The sequence below is a fragment of the Schistocerca americana genome, chromosome 2 (assembly GCF_021461395.2).
Source record: "Schistocerca americana isolate TAMUIC-IGC-003095 chromosome 2, iqSchAmer2.1, whole genome shotgun sequence".
Classification (NCBI taxonomy): domain Eukaryota; kingdom Metazoa; phylum Arthropoda; class Insecta; order Orthoptera; family Acrididae; genus Schistocerca; species Schistocerca americana.
The window spans coordinates 641,282,824-641,301,628 of NC_060120.1; the positions used below are offsets into that span (position 1 = coordinate 641,282,824).

At 51.9% G+C, this 18,805-nt stretch overlaps 6 non-coding genes across 6 annotated transcripts; all 6 read left to right on the forward strand.

Moving 5' to 3' along the window:
* The first annotated feature begins 123 nt into the window (after positions 1–123).
* Positions 124–205, forward strand: Trnas-gcu. Its single transcript has one exon. It is a non-coding gene; the product is annotated as a tRNA-Ser (tRNA).
* Positions 206–1,044: 839 nt separating this feature from the next.
* Positions 1,045–1,126, forward strand: Trnas-gcu. The gene has a single exon. It is a non-coding gene; the product is annotated as a tRNA-Ser (tRNA).
* An 837-nt stretch (positions 1,127–1,963) lies between these two features.
* On the forward strand, positions 1,964–2,045 carry Trnas-gcu. Its single transcript has one exon. It is a non-coding gene; the product is annotated as a tRNA-Ser (tRNA).
* Positions 2,046–11,632: 9,587 nt separating this feature from the next.
* Trnas-acu lies at positions 11,633–11,714 on the forward strand. Its single transcript has one exon. It is a non-coding gene; the product is annotated as a tRNA-Ser (tRNA).
* An 838-nt stretch (positions 11,715–12,552) lies between these two features.
* On the forward strand, positions 12,553–12,634 carry Trnas-gcu. Its single transcript has one exon. It is a non-coding gene; the product is annotated as a tRNA-Ser (tRNA).
* Positions 12,635–13,472: 838 nt separating this feature from the next.
* Positions 13,473–13,554, forward strand: Trnas-gcu. The gene has a single exon. It is a non-coding gene; the product is annotated as a tRNA-Ser (tRNA).
* The last annotated feature ends 5,251 nt before the right edge of the window (positions 13,555–18,805 follow it).

An 18,805-nucleotide genomic window follows, 5' to 3' on the forward strand; every position in this document is an offset into this window, starting at 1 on the left:
CTGCACTGCTGCTTGGCATTAGACGTTAACAGCGGCCCAGTACGATGATTTGAATGCGTTTTCGAATCGACAAATGTCTTCTTTCGGGAAGCACTCGCCAAAGACACAGCTGCAGTTACAGCAGACGAGGTGGCCGAGTGGTTAAGGCGTTGGACTGCTAATCCAATGTGCTCTGCACGCGTGGGTTCGAATCCCATCCTCGTCGAAGAATTTTACGTAAAGCACTCGTTTGCGGTCACTTCCTCTCCGTGCGAAACGCCACACAGCAGTAACAACGGCGCGTGTACGTGGCAGATTGAGTGTGTATGAAATACGAGACAAAACTGCCTACCAGATGAAAGCGCTCAACATTTAATAGCGGATGCCCTTAGAATTAAACATCATTTCGAGATCTATAAACCAATCAAATTTCGGTTCCAGCAAAGAGTATGTTGGTATTTGCGAACGACGAGTTGTTATTTATATTTAAGTGCACACCTGTCGCAGTCATTTTAACGTATCAAGCATAAAATAATCCATCTGTAGCACAACTGTCGCCTTCCGACAGTTTGTTTAAAGCCAGGCCGCCATCTACAGAAGCGATTTGGCAGGGCCTACTGGAGAGACTTGACTTTGCAGACATCCGTCGCCAGTGGCCGCCCAAACACCAAGCTCCATCGCAAACAGCAGGACAATCTTGGGCTAGGGGGAACGTCAAAACCCTGCTAGCAATATCAGTGTAGCGTATCGAGGTGTACGTTTCGTTGCAGTAAGTCGTGGAAAAGAATGCACAGCACCTTTCTCATTTGCATTAGACGACACTGCATGTCGATACAATGCTTATTCCTGCAGTAAATAAGTGGGCCGGTGACTTTGCCCCGATCGAATATCGACGTGGACGGATGTTGTCATTAAACGATTCGCAAGTGGGAGCTTGGTCGACTGCACTGCTGCTTGGCATTAGACGTTAACAGCGGCCCAGTACGATGATTTGAATGCGTTTTCGAATCGACAAATGTCTTCTTTCGGCAAGCACTTGCCAAAGACACAACTGGAGTTGCAGCAGACGAGGTGGCCGAGTGGTTAAGGCGTTGGACTGCTAATCCAACGTGCTCTGCACGCGTGGGTTCGAATCCCATCCTCGTCGAAGAATTTTACGTAAAGCACTCGTTTGCGGTCACTCCCTCTCCGTGCGAAACGCCACACAGCAGTAACAACGGCACGTTACGTGGCACATAGAGTGTGTATGAAATACGAGACAAAACTGCCTACCAGATGAAAGCGCTCAACATTCAATATCGTATGCCCTTCGAATTAAACATCATTTCGAGATCTATAAACCAATCAAATTTCGGTTCCAGCAAAGAGTATGTTGGTATTTGCGAACGACGAGTTGTTATTTATATTTAAGTGCATACCTGTCGCAGTCATTTTAACGTATCAAGCATAAAATAATCCATCTGTAGCACAACTGTCGCCTTCCGACAGTTTGTTTAAAGCCAGGCCGCCATCTACAGAAGCGATTTGGCAGGGCCTACTGGAGAGACTTGACTTTGCAGACATCCGTCGCCAGTGGCCGCCCAAACACCAAGCTAAATCGCAAACAGCAGGACAATCTTGGACTAGGGGGAACGTCAAAACCCTGCTAGCAATATCAGTGTAGCGTATCGAGGTGTACGTTTCGTTGCAGTAAGTCGTGGAAAAGAATGCACAGCACCTTTCTCATTTGCATTAGACGACACTGCATGTCGATACAATGCTTATTCCTGCAGTAAATAAGTGGGCCGGTGATTTTGACCCGATCGAATATCGACGAGGACGGATGCTGTCATTAAACGATTCGCAAGGGGGAGCTTGGTCGACTGCACTCTGCTTGGCATTAGACGTTAACAGCGTCCCAGTACGATGATTTGAATGCGTTTTCGAATCGACAAATGTCTTCTTTCGGCAAGCACTCGCCAAAGACACAACTGCAGTTGCAGCAGACGAGGTGGCCGAGTGGTTAAGGCGTTGGACTGCTAATCCAATGTGCTCTGCACGCGTGGGTTCGAATCCCATCCTCGTCGAAGAATTTTACGTAAAGCACTCGTTTGCGGTCACTCCCTCTCCGTGCGAAACGCCACACAGCAGTAACAACGGCGCGTGTACGTGGCAGATAGAGTGTGTATGAAATACGAGACAAAACTGCCTACCAGATGAAAGCGCTCAACATTAAATAGCGTATGCCCTTAGAATTAAACATCATTTCGAGATCTATAAACCAATCAAATTTCGGTTCCAGCAAAGAGTATGTTGGTATTTGCGAACGACGAGTTGTTATTTATATTTAAGTGCATACCTGTCACAGTCATTTTAACGTATCAAGCATAAAATAATCCATCTGTAGCACAACTGTCGCCTTCCGACAGTTTGTTTAAAGCCAGGCCGCCATCTACAGAAGCGATTTGGCAGGGCCTACTGGAGAGACTTGACTTTGCAGACATCCGTCGCCAGTGGCCGCCCAAACACCAAGCTCCATCGCAAACAGCAGGACAATCTTGGGCTAGGGGGAACGTCAAAACCCTGCTAGCAATATCAGTGTAGCGTATCGAGGTGTACGTTTCGTTGCAGTAAGTCGTGGAAAAGAATGCACAGCACCTTTCTCATTTGCATTAGACGACACTGCATGTCGATACAATGCTTATTCCTGCAGTAAATAAGTGGGCCGGTGATTTTGACCCGATCGAATATCGACGAGGACGGATGCTGTCATTAAGGTTGGTTGGTTGGTTTGGGGGATTAAAGGGACCAGACTGCCATGGTCATCGGTCCCTTTTTCCAAAGACATAGAACACCCACAGAGAACAAAAACGAGGAACAGAAGAGATCACAGACGATACAGAACAGGAGAGACTGAGACAAAGACAAGACAAAACGAAACGAACGAAAACCACAGAGATAAACGGTGGTTGGCCGACCATACAAATAAAAAAGGAAAAGCCAACCACTTAGAAACACATTAAAAAATCAGTGTAAAATCATAGGCCAAAGGCCAGAGTCGACACAAAACAAAAATAAAACAGAAACACTCAGATTAAATGATAAAATCCCCCTGCCCGAATAAAACGTAAAACTAAGTCAGCCATAGTGGAGTCGTCTGTTAAAAGGGCAGGGAGCGTATCAGGCAGCGCAAATGTCTGCCTGACCACAGCTAAAAGGGGGCAGGCCAACAGAATGTGGGCCACTGTCAAAGCCGCCCCGCAGCGACATACAGGAGGGTCCTCCCGGCGCAGTAAATAACTGTGTGTCAGCCGGGAGTGGCCAATGCGGAGCCGGCAAAGAACTACCGATTCCCTGCGAGTGGCTCGCAGGGATGACCGCCACACAGCCGTCGTCTCCTTGACAGCACGGAGTTTATTGGACAATGGCAGTTCGCGCCATTCCTCGTCCCATAGCGCCAAGATTTTGCGGCGGAAGACTGCCCGCAAATCAGTCTCTGGGAGGCCAAGGTCCAGAGATGGCTTGCTGGTGGCCTCTTTCGCCAGGCGGTCAACATGTTCGTTACCCGGGATACCGACATGACCGGGGGTCCACACAAAGACCACAGAGCGGCCGCAACAGGCAAGAGTATGCAGAGACTCGTGGATAGCCATCACCAGACGAGAACGAGGGAAACACTGGTCGAGAGCTCGTAAACCGCTCAGGGAATCGCTACAGATAACGAAGGACTCACCTGAGCAGGAGCGGATATACTCTAGGGCACGAAAGATGGCGACCAATTCAGCAGTGTAAACGCTGCAGCCATCCTGCAAGGAACGTTGTTCGGAACGGTCCCCTAGAGTGAGCGCATACCCGACACGACCAGCAACCATCGAACCGTCAGTGTAGACAACACCAGAGCCCTGATACGTGGCCAGGATAGAATAAAAGCGGCGGCGGAAGGCCTCTGGAGGGACTGAGTCCTTCGGGCCCTGTGCCAGGTCCAGCCGAAGGCAAGGGCGACGAACACACCATGGGGGTGTATGCAAAGTAGCCCGGAAAGTAGGTGGAACAGTGAAAACCTGAAGCCCAGAGAGAAGCTCCTGGACGCGGACCGCTATTGTACAACCAGACCGGGGCCGACCATCTGGCAGATGGACGACCGATCGCGGGAACAGGAGACGATAATTTGGATGCCCGGGCGAGCTGAGAACATGGGCAGCATAAGCGGCCAGCAAACGTTGGCGTCGGAACCGCAGGGGAGGGACACCTGCCTCCACGAGTAAGCTGTCCACAGGGCTGGTGCGGAAAGCACCAGTGGCAAGGCGTATCCCGCTGTGGAGAATTGGGTCCAGCACCCGCAACGCAGACGGGGAGGCTGAGCCATATGCCAGGCACCCATAATCCAGACGGGACTGAATTAACGCCTGGTAGAGCCGTAGCAGGGTAGAGCGGTCGGCTCCCCAGCGGGTGTGGCTCAAACACCGGAGTGCATTGAGATGCCGCCAACACGTCTGTTTGAGCTGCCGGATATGAGGCAGCCAAGTCAACCGGGCATCGAAAACCACCCCCAAAAACCTGTGGGTCTCCACCACAGCAAGGAGTTCGTCGGCAAGATAAAGCCGCGGCTCAGGATGGACTGTTCGGCACCGGCAAAAATGCATAACGCAGGTCTTGGCTGCCGAAAACTGAAACCCATGCGCTACAGCCCAAGACTGCGCCTTACGGATAGCGCCCTGTAGCTGACGTTCAACAGCTGCAATGCCAGTAGAGCTGTAATAAAGGCAGAAGTCGTCAGCATACAGGGAAGCGGAGACAGAATTTCCCACGGCCGCAGCAAGCCCGTTAATGGCTATTAAAAACAGACAGACACTTAAAACAGAGCCCTGTGGCACACCGTTCTCCTGGACGTGGGAGGAACTATACGAGGCCGCGACTTGCACGCGGAAGGTACGACACGACAGAAAATTGCGGATAAAAATCGGCAGAGGACCCCGAAGACCCCATCCATGGAGCGTAGAAAGAATGTGATGACGCCACGTCGTATCGTACGCCTTCCGCGTGTCGAAAAAGACAGCGACCAGGTGCTGACGGCGGGAAAAGGCAGTACGGATGGCCGACTCCAGGCTCACCAGATTGTCGGCGGCGGAGCGGCCTTTACGGAACCCACCCTGAGATGGAGCCAGAAGGCCCCGAGACTCCAGTACCCAATTCAAGCGCCGGCTCACCATCCGTTCAAGCAACTTGCAAAGAACGTTGGTGAGGCTAATGGGACGGTAGCTGTCCACCTCCAGAGGGTTCTTTCCAGGCTTCAAAACGGGGATGACAATGCCTTCCCGCCATTGCGACGGAAACTCCCCCTCGACCCAAAGACGGTTGTAAAGATCGAGAAGGCGCCGCTGGCAGTCCACTGAAAGGTGTTTCAGCATCTGACAGTGGATGCCATCTGGCCCAGGTTGGTTGGTTGGTTTGGGGGATTAAAGGGACCAGACTGCCATGGTCATCGGCCCCTTTTTCCAAAGACAAAGAACACCCACAGAGAATAAAAACAAGGAACAGAAGAGATCACAGACGAGACAGTACAAGAGATACTGAGACAAAGACAAGACAAGACAAAACAAACTAAAACCACACAGAGTGTGACGGTGGTTGGCCGACCATAGACAGAAAAAAGGAAAGGCCAACCACGTAGAAACACATTAAAAAAACAGTGTAAAACCATAGGCCAAAGGCCAGAATCAATACAAAACAATAAAATAAAACAGAAACACTCAGAGTAAATGATAAAATCCCCCTGCCCGAATAAAACGTAAAACTAAGTCAGCCATAGTGGAGTCGTCTGTTAAAAGGGCAGGGAGCGTATCAGGCAGCGCAAATGTCTGCCTGACCACAGCTAAAAGGGGGCAGGCCATCAAAATGTGGGCCACTGTCAAAGCCGCCCCACATCGACATAGAGGAGGGTCCTCCCGGCGCAGTAAATAACTGTGTGTCAGCCGGGAGTGGCCAATGCGGAGCCGACAAAGGACGACTGATTCCCTGCGGTTGGCTCGCATGGATGACCGCCACACAGTCGTCGTCTCCTTAATGGCATGGAGTTTATTGGGCGTGATCCGATCGCGCCATTCAGCGTCCCAAAGCGCAAAAACTTTTCGGCGGAGGACTGCCCGCAAATCAGTCTCTGGAAGGCCAACATCCAGAGATGGTTTACACGTGGCCTCTTTCGCCAGGCGGTCAACATGTTCATTGCCCGGGATACCGACATGACCGGGGGTCCACACAAAGACCACAGAGCGGCCGCAACGCGCAAGAGTATGCAGGGACTCATGGATAGCCATCACCAGACGAGAACGAGGAAAACACTGGTCGAGAGCTCGTAAACCGCTCAGGGAATCGCTACAGATAACGAAGGAATCACCTGAGCAGGAGCGGATATACTCTAGGGCTCGAAAGATGGCGACTACCTCAGCAGTGTAAACGCTGCAGCCAGCCGCCAAGGACCGTTGTTCGGAATGGTCCCCTAGAGTTAGCGCATACCCGACACGACCAGCAACCATCGAACCGTCGGTGTAAACAATTCCAGAGCCCTGATACGTGGCAAGGATGGAATAAAAGCGGCGGCGGAAGGCCTCTGGAGGGACCGAGTCCTTCGAGCCCTGTGCCAAGTCGAGCCGAAGGCAAGGGCGAGGAACACACCACGGGGGTGTACGCAGAGGCGCCTGGAAAGGAGGCGGAACAGGGAAAAACCCAAGCCCGCAGAGAAGCTCTTTGATGCGTACGGCGATCGGACCGGGGCCGACGGTCTGGCAGATGGACGACCGATCGCGGGAACAGGAGACGATAATTTGGATGCCCGGGCGAGCTTAGGACATGGGCAGCATAAGCGGCCAACAAACGTTGGCGTCGGAACCGCAGGGGAGGTACACCTGCCTCCACTAGTACGCTGTCCACGGGGCTGGTGCGGAAAGCACCAGTGGCAAGGCGTATCCCGCTGTGGAGAATTGGGTCCAGCACCTGTAACGCAGATGGGGATGCTGAGCCATAAGCCAGGCTCCCATAATCCAGACGGGACTGGATTAACGCCTGGTAGAGCCGCAACAGGGTAAAGCGGTCGGCGCCCCAGCGGGTGTGGCTCAAGCATCTCAGAGCGTTAAGATGCCCCCAACACGTCTGTTTAAGCTGCCGGATATGAGGCAGCCAAGTCAACCGGGCATCGAAAACCACCCCCAAAAACCTGTGGGTCTCCACCACAGCAAGGAGTTCGTCGGCAAGATAAAGCCGCGGCTCAGGATGGACTGTTCGGCGCCGGCAGAAATGCATAACGCGGGTCTTGGCTGCCGAAAACTGAAACCCATGGGCGACAGCCCAAGACTGCGCCTTACGGATAGCGCCCTGTAGCTGACGTTCCACAGCTGCAATGCTGGGAGAGCTGTAATAAAGGCAGAAGTCGTCAGCATACAGGGAAGCGGAGACAGAGTTTCCCACGGCCGCAGCAAGACCGTTAATGGCTATTAAAAACAGACAGACACTTAAAACGGAACCCTGTGGCACACCGTTCTCCTGGACGTGGGAGGAACTATACGAGGCCGCGACTTGCACGCGGAAGGTACGACACGACAGAAAATTGCGGATAAAAATCGGCAGAGGACCCCGAAGACCCCATCCATGGAGCGTAGAAAGAATGTGATGACGCCACGTCGTATCGTACGCCTTCCGCATGTCGAAAAAGACAGCGACCAGGTGCTGACGGCGGGAAAAGGCAGGACGGATGGCCGATTCCAGGCTCACCAGATTGTCGGCGGCGGAGCGGCCTTTACGGAACCCACCCTGAGATGGAGCCAGAAGGCCCCTAGACTCTAGTACCCAATTCAAGCGCCGGCTCACCATCCGTTCAAGCAACTTGCAAAGAACGTTGGTGAGGCTAATGGGACGGTAGCTGTCCACCTCCAGAGGGTTCTTTCCAGGCTTCAAAACGGGGATGACTATGCCTTCCCGCCATTGCGACGGAAACTCCCCCTCGACCCAAAGACGGTTGTAAAGATCGAGAAGGCGCCGCTGGCAGTCCACTGAAAGGTGTTTCAGCATCTGACAGTGGATGCCATCTGGCCCAGGAGCGGTATCAGGGCAAGCAGCGAGGGCACTGCGAAATTCCCACTCACTAAATGGAGCATTGTAAGATTCTGGGTGGTTGGTGCAAAACGAAAGGCTCCGATGTTCCATCCGCTCTTTAATGGAGCGGAAGGCCTGGTGGTAATTCGCAGAAGCGGAACTCATAGCAAAATGCTCTGCTAAGCGATTGGCAATGACGTCGGAGTCAGTACAAACTGCTCCATTCAGTGAGAGCGCAGGGACGCTGACAGGTGGCCGATAGCCGTAGACGCGTCGAATCCTGGCCCAGACCTGCGATGGAGTGACATGGAGGCCAATTGTGGACACATACCGCTCCCAGCACTCCTTCTTGCCTTGGCGGATAAGGAGGCGGGCCCGCGCACGCAGCCGTTTGAAGGCGATAAGGTGGTCGAGGGAGGGATGTCGCTTGTGACGCTGGAGCGCCCGCCGGCGATCTTTAATCGCTTCAGCGATCTCAGGCGACCACCAAGGCACAGTCTTCCGCCGAGGGGACCCACAGGAATGGGGAATGGCAGATTCGGCGGCAGTAACGATGCCGGTGGTGACCGATTGAACCACCGCATCAATGTCATCGGTAGAGAGAGGCTCAAAAGCGGCAGTGGAGGAGAACAAGTCCCAGTCAGCCTTATTCAGAGCCCATCTGCTAGGGCGCCCAGAAGAGTGGCGCTGTGATAGTGACAAAAAGATCGGAAAGTGGTCACTACCACACAGGTCGTCATGCACACTCCATTGGACAGACGGTAAGAGGCTATGGCTACAGATGGAAAGGTCAATGGCGGAGTAGGTGCCATGAGCCACACTGAAGTGTGTGAAGGCACCATCATTTAACAGCGAGAGATCGAGCTGCGACAAGAAATGCTCAACGATGGTGCCTCGACCTGTTGCCACTGACCCACCCCACAGAGGGTTATGAGCGTTGAAGTCGCCCAATAGCAAGAAAGGTGGCGGCAATTGGGCGACCAGTGCAGCCAGGACATGCTGCGAGACATCACCATCCGGTGGAATGTAAAGACTGCAGACGGTAACAGCCTGTGGCGTCCACACGCGTACAGCGACAGCCTCTAAAGGCGTCTGGAGAGGGACAGACTCGCTGTGCAGAGTGTGAAGGACATATATGCAGACGCCACCAGACACCCTTTCATAAGCTGCTCGGTTCTTATAATAACCCCGATAGCCACGGAGGGCGGGGGTTCGCATTGCTGGAAACCATGTTTCCTGGAGAGCAATGCAAAAGAAAGGGTGAAGGCTGATAAGTTGACGGAGCTCAGCTAGATGGTGGAAGAAACCGCCGCAGTTCCACTGGAGGATGGTGTTGTCCATGGCTGGGAAAGGCGTGACGGGACTGGGAAGGCAGATTACGCCACTGGGTCACCTGCTGCCTCCGATGGAGCATCCGTGCAAATGCCATCCATTGCGTCCGCGGGACCGGCAAGAGCGAGGTCCTCAGCGGACGCCAGAATCTCCACCTCGTCCTCAGAGGCAGAGCTTGTAGGAAGCGGCGGGATCGGTGCCACCGCATTACAGTTAGTCTTGGGGACTTTCTTCTTTTTGTGCTTGTCACGCTGTGCCTTCGGCGCTTCAGGCTGCATGGGCTTCACTGGGTCAGTCTCAGGGACAGACGACGACCGCGAGGCCCGACGACCAGGGACTGGCGGTTGTTTCAACCACTTGCGGGCGTCCGCTTTTCCGCTGGTCGGAACTTGCGAAGGGAGGTCCCCAAGGGATCCCTTCCTGGCGAGAGCAGCCGAGGAAGTCTTACGCTTCTCCGGCTGGGAAGGGGGAGCTGATGTCCCCGAAGGTTGGGAGGGAGTTGCTCCTGAAGAAGATGGAGCAGGAGCAACAGGGTGTGAAGTGCCCCCCACAAGCAAGGGGGCCGGTGGATGCTGACCGATCTTAGAGCCGATTCGTGACGACGGGAGAACCGTCGTTGCAGCAGCGGCGTAGGTGGACGGCATTGCCACAGGATGGAGCCTCTCATATTTCCGTCTAGCCTCAGGGTAGGTCAGCCGTTCTTTCTGCAATATCCTACAGTCCGGCGAGCAGGGGGAATGGTGTTCTCCGCAGTTAACACAGATAGGAGGCGGGGCACATGGAGTATCGGGATGCGAAGGACGTCCGCAATCCCGACACGTCATGCTGGAAGTACAGCGAGATGACATGTGCCCGAACTTCCAGCATTTAAAACACCGCATCGGAGGAGGGATATATGGTTTCACATCACAACGGTAAACCATCACCTTAACCTTTTCGGGTAAGACATCACCCTCAAAGGCCAAGATGAAGGCACCGGTGGCGACCTGATTATCCCTCGGACCCCGATGGACGCGCCGGACGAAGTGAACACCTCGTCGTTCGAGGTTGGCGCGTAATTCATCGTCGGACTGCAGAAGAAGATCCCGGTGGAATATAATACCCTGGACCATGTTCAGACTCTTATGCGGCGTGATGGTAACGGAAACATCCCCCAACTTGTCACAATTGAGCAACCTCCGTGACTGAGCAGAGGATGCCGTTTTTATCAACACCGATCCAGACCGCATCTTGGACAAGCCCTCCACCTCACCGAACTTGTCCTCTAAATGCTCTACAAAGAACTGAGGCTTCACGGATAGAAAAGATTCCCCATCAGCTCTGGTACAGACAAGATATCTGGGCGAATACGTCTCAGTGTCACGCAATGCCTGTCGTTCCTCCCATGGTGTGGCGAGGGAGGGGAACGATTTGGGGTCATAAACGTTACCTTTAAAATGGGCTCTCGAACGCTTAGAGACTGCTGACGGCTGGCCGCCAGCGACAGATGATGTTTCACGCTTCATTGCGGGTCATCCGCCCTGATGCCACCTACTCCGACCAAGGGCCCTCCCCACGGGCGCCACCCAGCCACAGCAAAGGCCACCTGGCAGGATGGCCATTGCCGGGAGTCCTGATGCCCCAGGGAGATGGGCATCTACTCCTTGGCATACGTGGGGAGTGAACGGCGCAGGCATCAGTAGAGCGATCCCTGTGTTGTCAGGGGGCTACAACCAAGAGGGTACATGGCGACCCCACCACAACGGACTGGCTACCGTGCTGGATCTTAGGTGCAAAAATGGCCAAGGTCGTCGTCACAGTTAAAAGAAACACTGCAGAGTGTAACGTGGTAATCGCCCAAGAGATCGAAAACGAGCGGGACACCATTGCAACGACGAGAAAGACGGCTATAGGTCTAAGTGCACGAAGGATACAGTGCACCATGTAAGGTGCCCTTCCCCAATTGGCTCGCTCTTCGGAATAATTTAGATAGATGGAGGTCAAACCCGAGAGGGGACCATCACATAAGGCCGAAACGTTTGAGACTCCTTTTAGTCGCCTCTTACGACAGGCAGGAATACCGCGGGCCTATTCTAACCCCCGAACCCGCAGGGGGATGCTGTCATTAAACGATTCGCAAGGGGGAGCTTGGTCGACTGCACTCTGCTTGGCATTAGACGTTAACAGCGTCCCAGTACGATGATTTGAATGCGTTTTCGAATCGACAAATGTCTTCTTTCGGCAAGCACTCGCCAAAGACACAACTGCAGTTGCAGCAGACGAGGTGGCCGAGTGGTTAAGGCGTTGGACTACTAATCCAACGTGCTCTGCACGCGTGGGTTCGAATCCCATCCTCGTCGAAGAATTTTACGTAAAGCACTCGTTTGCGGTCACTCCCTCTCCGTGCGAAACGCCACACAGCAGTAACAACGGCACGTGTACGTGGCACATAGAGTGTGTATGAAATACGAGACAAAACTGCCTACCAGATGAAAGCGCTCAACATTAAATAGCGTATGCCCTTAGAATTAAACATCATTTCGAGATCTATAAACCAATCAAATTTCGGTTCCAGCAAAGAGTATGTTGGTATTTGCGAACGACGAGTTGTTATTTATATTTAAGTGCATACCTGTCGCAGTCATTTTAACGTATCAAGCTCAAAATAATCCATCTGTAGCACAACTGTCGCCTTCCGACAGTTTGTTTAAAGCCAGGCCGCCATCTACAGAAGCGATTTGGCAGGGCCTACTGGAGAGACTTGACTTTGCAGACATCCGTCGCCAGTGGCCGCCCAAACACCAAGCTAAATCGCAAACAGCAGGACAATCTTGGACTAGGGGGAACGTCAAAACCCTGCTAGCAATATCAGTGTAGCGTATCGAGGTGTACGTTTCGTTGCAGTAAGTCGTGGAAAAGAATGCACAGCACCTTTCTCATTTGCATTAGACGACACTGCATGTCGATACAATGCTTATTCCTGCAGTAAATAAGTGGGCCGGTGATTTTGACCCGATCGAATATCGACGAGGACGGATGCTGTCATTAAACGATTCGCAAGGGGGAGCTTGGTCGACTGCACTCTGCTTGGCATTAGACGTTAACAGCGTCCCAGTACGATGATTTGAATGCGTTTTCGAATCGACAAATGTCTTCTTTCGGCAAGCACTCGCCAAAGACACAACTGCAGTTGCAGCAGACGAGGTGGCCGAGTGGTTAAGGCGTTGGACTGCTAATCCAATGTGCTCTGCACGCGTGGGTTCGAATCCCATCCTCGTCGAAGAATTTTACGTAAAGCACTCGTTTGCGGTCACTCCCTCTCCGTGCGAAACGCCACACAGCAGTAACAACGGCGCGTGTACGTGGCAGATTGAGTGTGTATGAAATACGAGACAAAACTGCGTACCAGATGAAAGCGCACAACATTCCATAGCGTATGCCCTTCGAATTAAACATCATTTCGAGATCTATAAACCAATCAAATTTCGGTTCCAGCAAAGAGTATGTTGGTATTTGCGAACGACGAGTTGTTATTTATATTTAAGTGCATACCTGTCGCAGTCATTTTAACGTATCAAGCGTATAATAATCCATCTGTAGCACTACTGTCTCCTTCCGACAGTTTGTTTAAAGCCAGGCCGCCATCTACAGAAGCGATTTGGCAGGGCCTACTGGAGAGACTTGACTTTGCAGACATCCGTCGCCAGTGGCCGCCCAAACACCAAGCTCCATCGCAAACAGCAGGACAATCTTGGGCTAGGGGGAACGTCAAAACCCTGCTAGCAATATCAGTGTAGCGTATCGAGGTGTACGTTTCGTTGCAGTAAGTCGTGGAAAAGAATGCACAGCACCTTTCTCATTCGCATTAGACGACACTGCATGTCGATACAATGCTTATTCCTGCAGTAAATAAGTGGGCCGGTGATTTTGACCCGATCGAATATCGACGAGGACGGATGCTGTCATTAAACGATTCGCAAGGGGGAGCTTGGTCGACTGCACTCTGCTTGGCATTAGACGTTAACAGCGTCTCAGTACGATGATTTGAATGCGTTTTCGAATCGACAAATGTCTTCTTTCGGCAAGCACTCGCCAAAGACACAACTGCAGTTGCAGCAGACGAGGTGGCCGAGTGGTTAAGGCGTTGGACTGCTAATCCAATGTGCTCTGCACGCGTGGGTTCGAATCCCATCCTCGTCGAGGAATTTTACGTAAAACACTCGTTTGCGGTCACCCCCTTTCCGTGCGAAACGCCACACAGCAGTAACAACGGCGCGTGTACGTGGCAGATTGAGTGTGTATGAAATACGAGACAAAACTGACTACCAGATGAAAGCGCACAACATTCCATAGCGTATGTCTTTCGAATTAAACATCATTTCGAGATCTACAAACCAATCAAATGTCGGTACCAGCAAAGAGTATGTTGGTATTTGCGAACGACGAGTTGTTATTTATATTTAAGTGCATACCTGTCGCAGTCATTTTAACGTATCAAGCGTATAATAATCCATCTATAGCACAACTGTCGCCTTCCGACAGTTTGTTTAAAGCCAGGCCGCCATCTACAGAAGCGATTTGGCAGGGCCTACTGGAGAGACTTGACTTTGCAGACATCCGTCGCCAGTGGCCGCCCAAACACCAAGCTCCATCGCAAACAGCAGGACAATCTTGGGCTAGGGGGAACGTCAAAACCCTGCTAGCAATATCAGTGTAGCGTATCGAGGTGTACGTTTCGTTGCAGTAAGTCGTGGAAAAGAATGCACAGCACCTTCCTCATTTGCATTAGACGACACTGCATGTCGATACAATGCTTATTCCTGCAGTAAATAAGTGGGCCGGTGATTTTGACCCGATCGAATATCGACGAGGACGGATGCTGTCATTAAACGATTCGCAAGGGGGAGCTTGGTCGACTGCACTGCTGCTTGGCATTAGACGTTAACAGCGGCCCAGTACGATGATTTGAATGCGTTTTCGAATCGACAAATGTCTTCTTTCGGCAAGCACTCGCCAAAGACACAGCTGCAGTTGCAGCAGACGAGGTGGTAGTTCCGCTTGAGACGCGACAGCGATCGGACGTGCTGTGTATTCGATCCGCCGTTTCCCTCGGGTTGTGACTATTTACTTTCTGTGTGTGACGTTCTTTGTCTTCTTTTCTTCGTTGTTTCGTCGCCTTAGTGTTTGTGTTGTGTCCTGTGTTGTATAGTGGCTTTTGCCGCATTAATTAAGTGTTATGGCTTCTCGGTTGTTTCCGCGGAAGTGTACTCTCAGTTTTCAGTTTAACAAGGCTACCAGGAATGTTCAACCAACTTCGTTGGAAATTCACGAATGGATTGTGGATACGATTGGCATTACATCGGACCAGGTACATACGGCGTATTTTGACACAGAACTTTACTGCTTTTTTGTGAAATTGTTGATCCGGTTTTGCTAGATAAGATTTTACTTAAACATGGTGAGCAAGTGTCGTTCCGTCATAGAGATGGTTCTGTTAGCAGTGTTACTGTTTCAAATGCGGAAATTACGTATACCACAGTTCGGGTTTATAATTTACCCCCTGAAGTTGGAAACAGTTATCTCAAGGAAGCTTTGCTTGGTTATGGTACCATTCGGTCAATTCGAAATGAACGTTGGTCTGCACAACATAAGCTGCAATGTTATAATGGTATCAGATCGGTTGAAATGCATATTAAGTCGAATATACCGTCCCATCTGGTTGTATGTGGTTATCGTGTTCATCTTACTTATGAGGGGCAAGTTGGTACGTGTTTTCTATATAATGAAAATGGTCATGTTCGTGCTAATTGCCCTAAGCGGGTGTTTGTGCTTAAAAATGGGCTAGCACAACGCCGCAAATTAACGGTTGCCGATCTTGTGCCAGCAGCTTCCTCCACTGTTTCCTGTCAGCCTCCTGCAGTAGATTCTTCACATCGGGTGACACCTTCCTCTGATGCAGGTTTTCCCCCGTTACCCACTTGCCCAGATGTATCGGCTGCTTCAACACCGATTCCGTCTGTTTGCAATAACAAACGCCGTCGTGCTAGTGATACCGGTAGCACTAATGACGAAGCTGCTGTTTCGCAGCCGGTTTGCGAATCTGACGAGAGAATTCCGGAATCTCCCATGCCTGTTTCGGATTCTGTTCCCGCTGTGTCTCCTGCTTTGCCTGATGACGTCAAACCTGCTGCCACGCTGTCGGCGCAAGAGCCCCAACATTCGGTCGAGGTGGTGTTGACATCCCTCCCGACACAGGCATCACAACATGTTGACGACACTTCGGTGCAGACAGCTGTTTGTCGGAAAATCGCTTCTAGAACTGCGCGCTCCGCTTCAGCGGATTCCAAACCTATCTCTCCACCTCCTACACTTCCAATACCTACACCTTCTGATGCCGGTGCCGATGTTCCTGATGCAGTTTTCCCCTTGCTTGCTCCTTCTTCTGATTCCTCTCGCCCTGCTAATCCTTCGGATGCCTTGGTTGACGTGCCTGATCTCGAACCCCCCACTCCACCTGCTGTTGAATCTGGTGTGCATCAGATACGCCGTCGGGTGAAAGTGCCCCCCAATCTTCACGCGGTGCGGAAAAAACACAAGCATGCAAAGGATGACTCTGATTCCGTTGATTCCGGGCAATCACCCTCTGCCATGTCTGATGTTGATGATCTGGATGTAGTTGCTTCTAATGTGGTGTAATTAGGGTTCATTTTCCCTTTTTTGGTTGATGTTACAGGCGTACACGTTTATTACCTTAAATATAAATAGCATTCAATCTGCTCTGAAGTTAGCGTCTCTGCAGCAGTTCATTTATGACTCTGCAGCTGATGTTGTTTTCCTGCAGGAAGTCTCCGTTGCACACCTGTTTGTTCCTGGCTTTCGCACTATTATAAATTTTGCGCCTGAGTTTTCCACAGGTACTGCCTTACTAATTCGTGACGGTATCCCCGTTACCGAAATTGAGCTCTTAGACTCGGGAAGGGGTATTGGTTGTCGGTTATTTGACACAACCTTGGTTAATATTTACGCCCCCTCTAGTTCCAGCAAACGGCAGGAAAGGTCTCGTTTTTATAAAGAGGATCTGATTTATCTTTTACGCAAAAATCCTGCGACTTTGATATTGGGGGGTGATTTTAATTGTGTATTACAAGCTAAGGACCAATCCCCTCATTTTAATTATTGTTTCGAGCTACATTCTCTTAAACGTCAACTACGGCTACGCGATGCGTGGGAGGTTAAACACCCCACTTTAGTTAAATTTACATTTTTTACTGCCACGTCAAGTAGTCGACTGGACCGATTGTATATTTCTTGGTTGGTTGGTTGGTTTGGGGGATTAAAGGGACCAGACTGCTATGGTCATCGGTCCCTTTTTCCAAAGACAAAGAACACCCACAGAGAATAAAAACAAGGAACAGAAGAGATCACAGACGATACAGAACAAGAGAAACGGAGACAAGGACAAGACAAAACGAACTAAAACCACACAGAGTGTGACGGTGGTTGGCCGACCATAGAAATAAATAAGGAAAAGCCAACCACTTAGAAACACATTAAGAAACCAGTGGAAAATCATAGGCCAAAGGCCAGAGTCAACACAAAACAATAAAATAAAACAGAAACACTCAGAGGAAATGATAAAATCCCCCTGCCCGAATAAAACGTAAAACTAGCTCAGCCATAGTGGAGTCGTCTGCTAAAAGGGCAGGGAGCGTAGCAGGCAGCGCAAATGTCTGCCTGACCACTGCTAAAAGGGGGCACGCCAGCAAAATGTGGGCCACTGTCAAAGCTGCCCCACAGCGACATAGAGGAGGGTCCTCCCGGCGCAGTAAATAACTGTGTGTCAGCCGGGAGTGGCCAATGCGGAGCCGGCAAAGAACTACTGAGTCCCTGCGAGTGGCTCGCAGGGATGACCGCCACACAGCCGTCGTCTCCTTGACAGCACGGAGTTTATTGCGCATTGGCAGTTCGCGCCATTCATCCTCCCATAGCGCCAAGATTTTGCGGCGGAAGACTGCCCGCAAATCAGTCTCTGGGAGGCCAACGTCCAGAGATGGCTTACTGGTGGCCTCTTTCGCCAGGCGGTCAACATGTTCGTTACCCGGGATACCGACATGACCGGGGGGCCACACAAAGACCACAGAGCGGCCGCAACAGGCGAGAGTATGCAGAGACTCGTGGATAGCCATCACCAAACGAGAACGAGGGAAACACTGGTCGAGAGCTCGTAAACCGCTCAGGGAATCGCTACAGATAACGAAGGACTCACCTGAGCAGGAGCGGATATACTCTAGGGCACGAAAGATGGCGACCAGTTCAGCAGTGTAAACGCTGCAGCCATCCGGCAAGGAACGTTGTTCGGAAAGGTCCCCTAGAGTGAGCGCATATCCGACACGACCAGCAACCATCGAACCGTCAGTGTAAACAACACCAGAGCCCTTATACGTGGCCAGGATGGAATAAAAGCGGCGGCGGAAGGCCTCTTGAGGGACTGAGTCCTTAGGGCCCTGTGCCAAGTCGAGCCGAAGGCTAGGGCGACGAACACACCATGGGGGTGTATGCAAAGTAGCCCGGAAAGGAGGTGGAACACTGAAACCCTGGAGCCCAGAGAGAAGCTCCTTGACGCGGACCGCTAGTGTACAACCAGACCGGGGCCGACGTTCTGGCATACGGACGACCGACCGCGGGAACAGGAGACGATAGTTTGGATGCCCGGGCGAGCTTAGAACATGGGCAGCATAAGCGGCCAGCAAACGTTGGCGTCGGAACCGCAGTGGAGGTACACCTGCCTCCACTAGTACGCTGTCCACAGGGCTGGTGCGAAAAGCACCAGTGGCAAGGCGTATCCCGCTGTGGAGAATCGGGTCCAGCACCCGTAACGCAGATGGGGATGCTGAGCCATAAGCCAGGCTCCCATAATCCAGACGGGACTGGATTAACGCCTGGTAAAGCCGCAACAGTGTAGAGCGGTCGGCGCCCCAGTGGGTGTTGCTCAAGCATCTCAGAGCGTTTAGATGCCGCCAACACGTCTGTTTCAGCTGCCGGATATGAGGCAGCCAAGTCAACCGGGCATCGAAAACCACCCCCAAAAACCTGTGGGTCTCCACCACAGCAAGGAGTTCGTCGGCAAGATAAAGCCGCGGCTCAGGATGGACTGTTCGGCACCGGCAGAAATGCATAACGCAGGTCTTGGCTGCCGAAAACTGAAACCCATGCGCTACAGCCCAAGACTGCGCCTTACGGATAGCGCCCTGTAGCTGACGTTCAACAGCTGCAATGCCAGTAGAGCTGTAATAAAGGCACAAGTCGTCAGCATACAGGGAAGCGGAGACAGAATTTCCCACGGCCGCAGCAAGCCCGTCAATGGCTATCAAAAACAGACAGACACTTAAAACAGAGCCCTGTGGCACACCGTCATCCTGGACGTGGGAGGAACTATACGAGGCCGCGACTT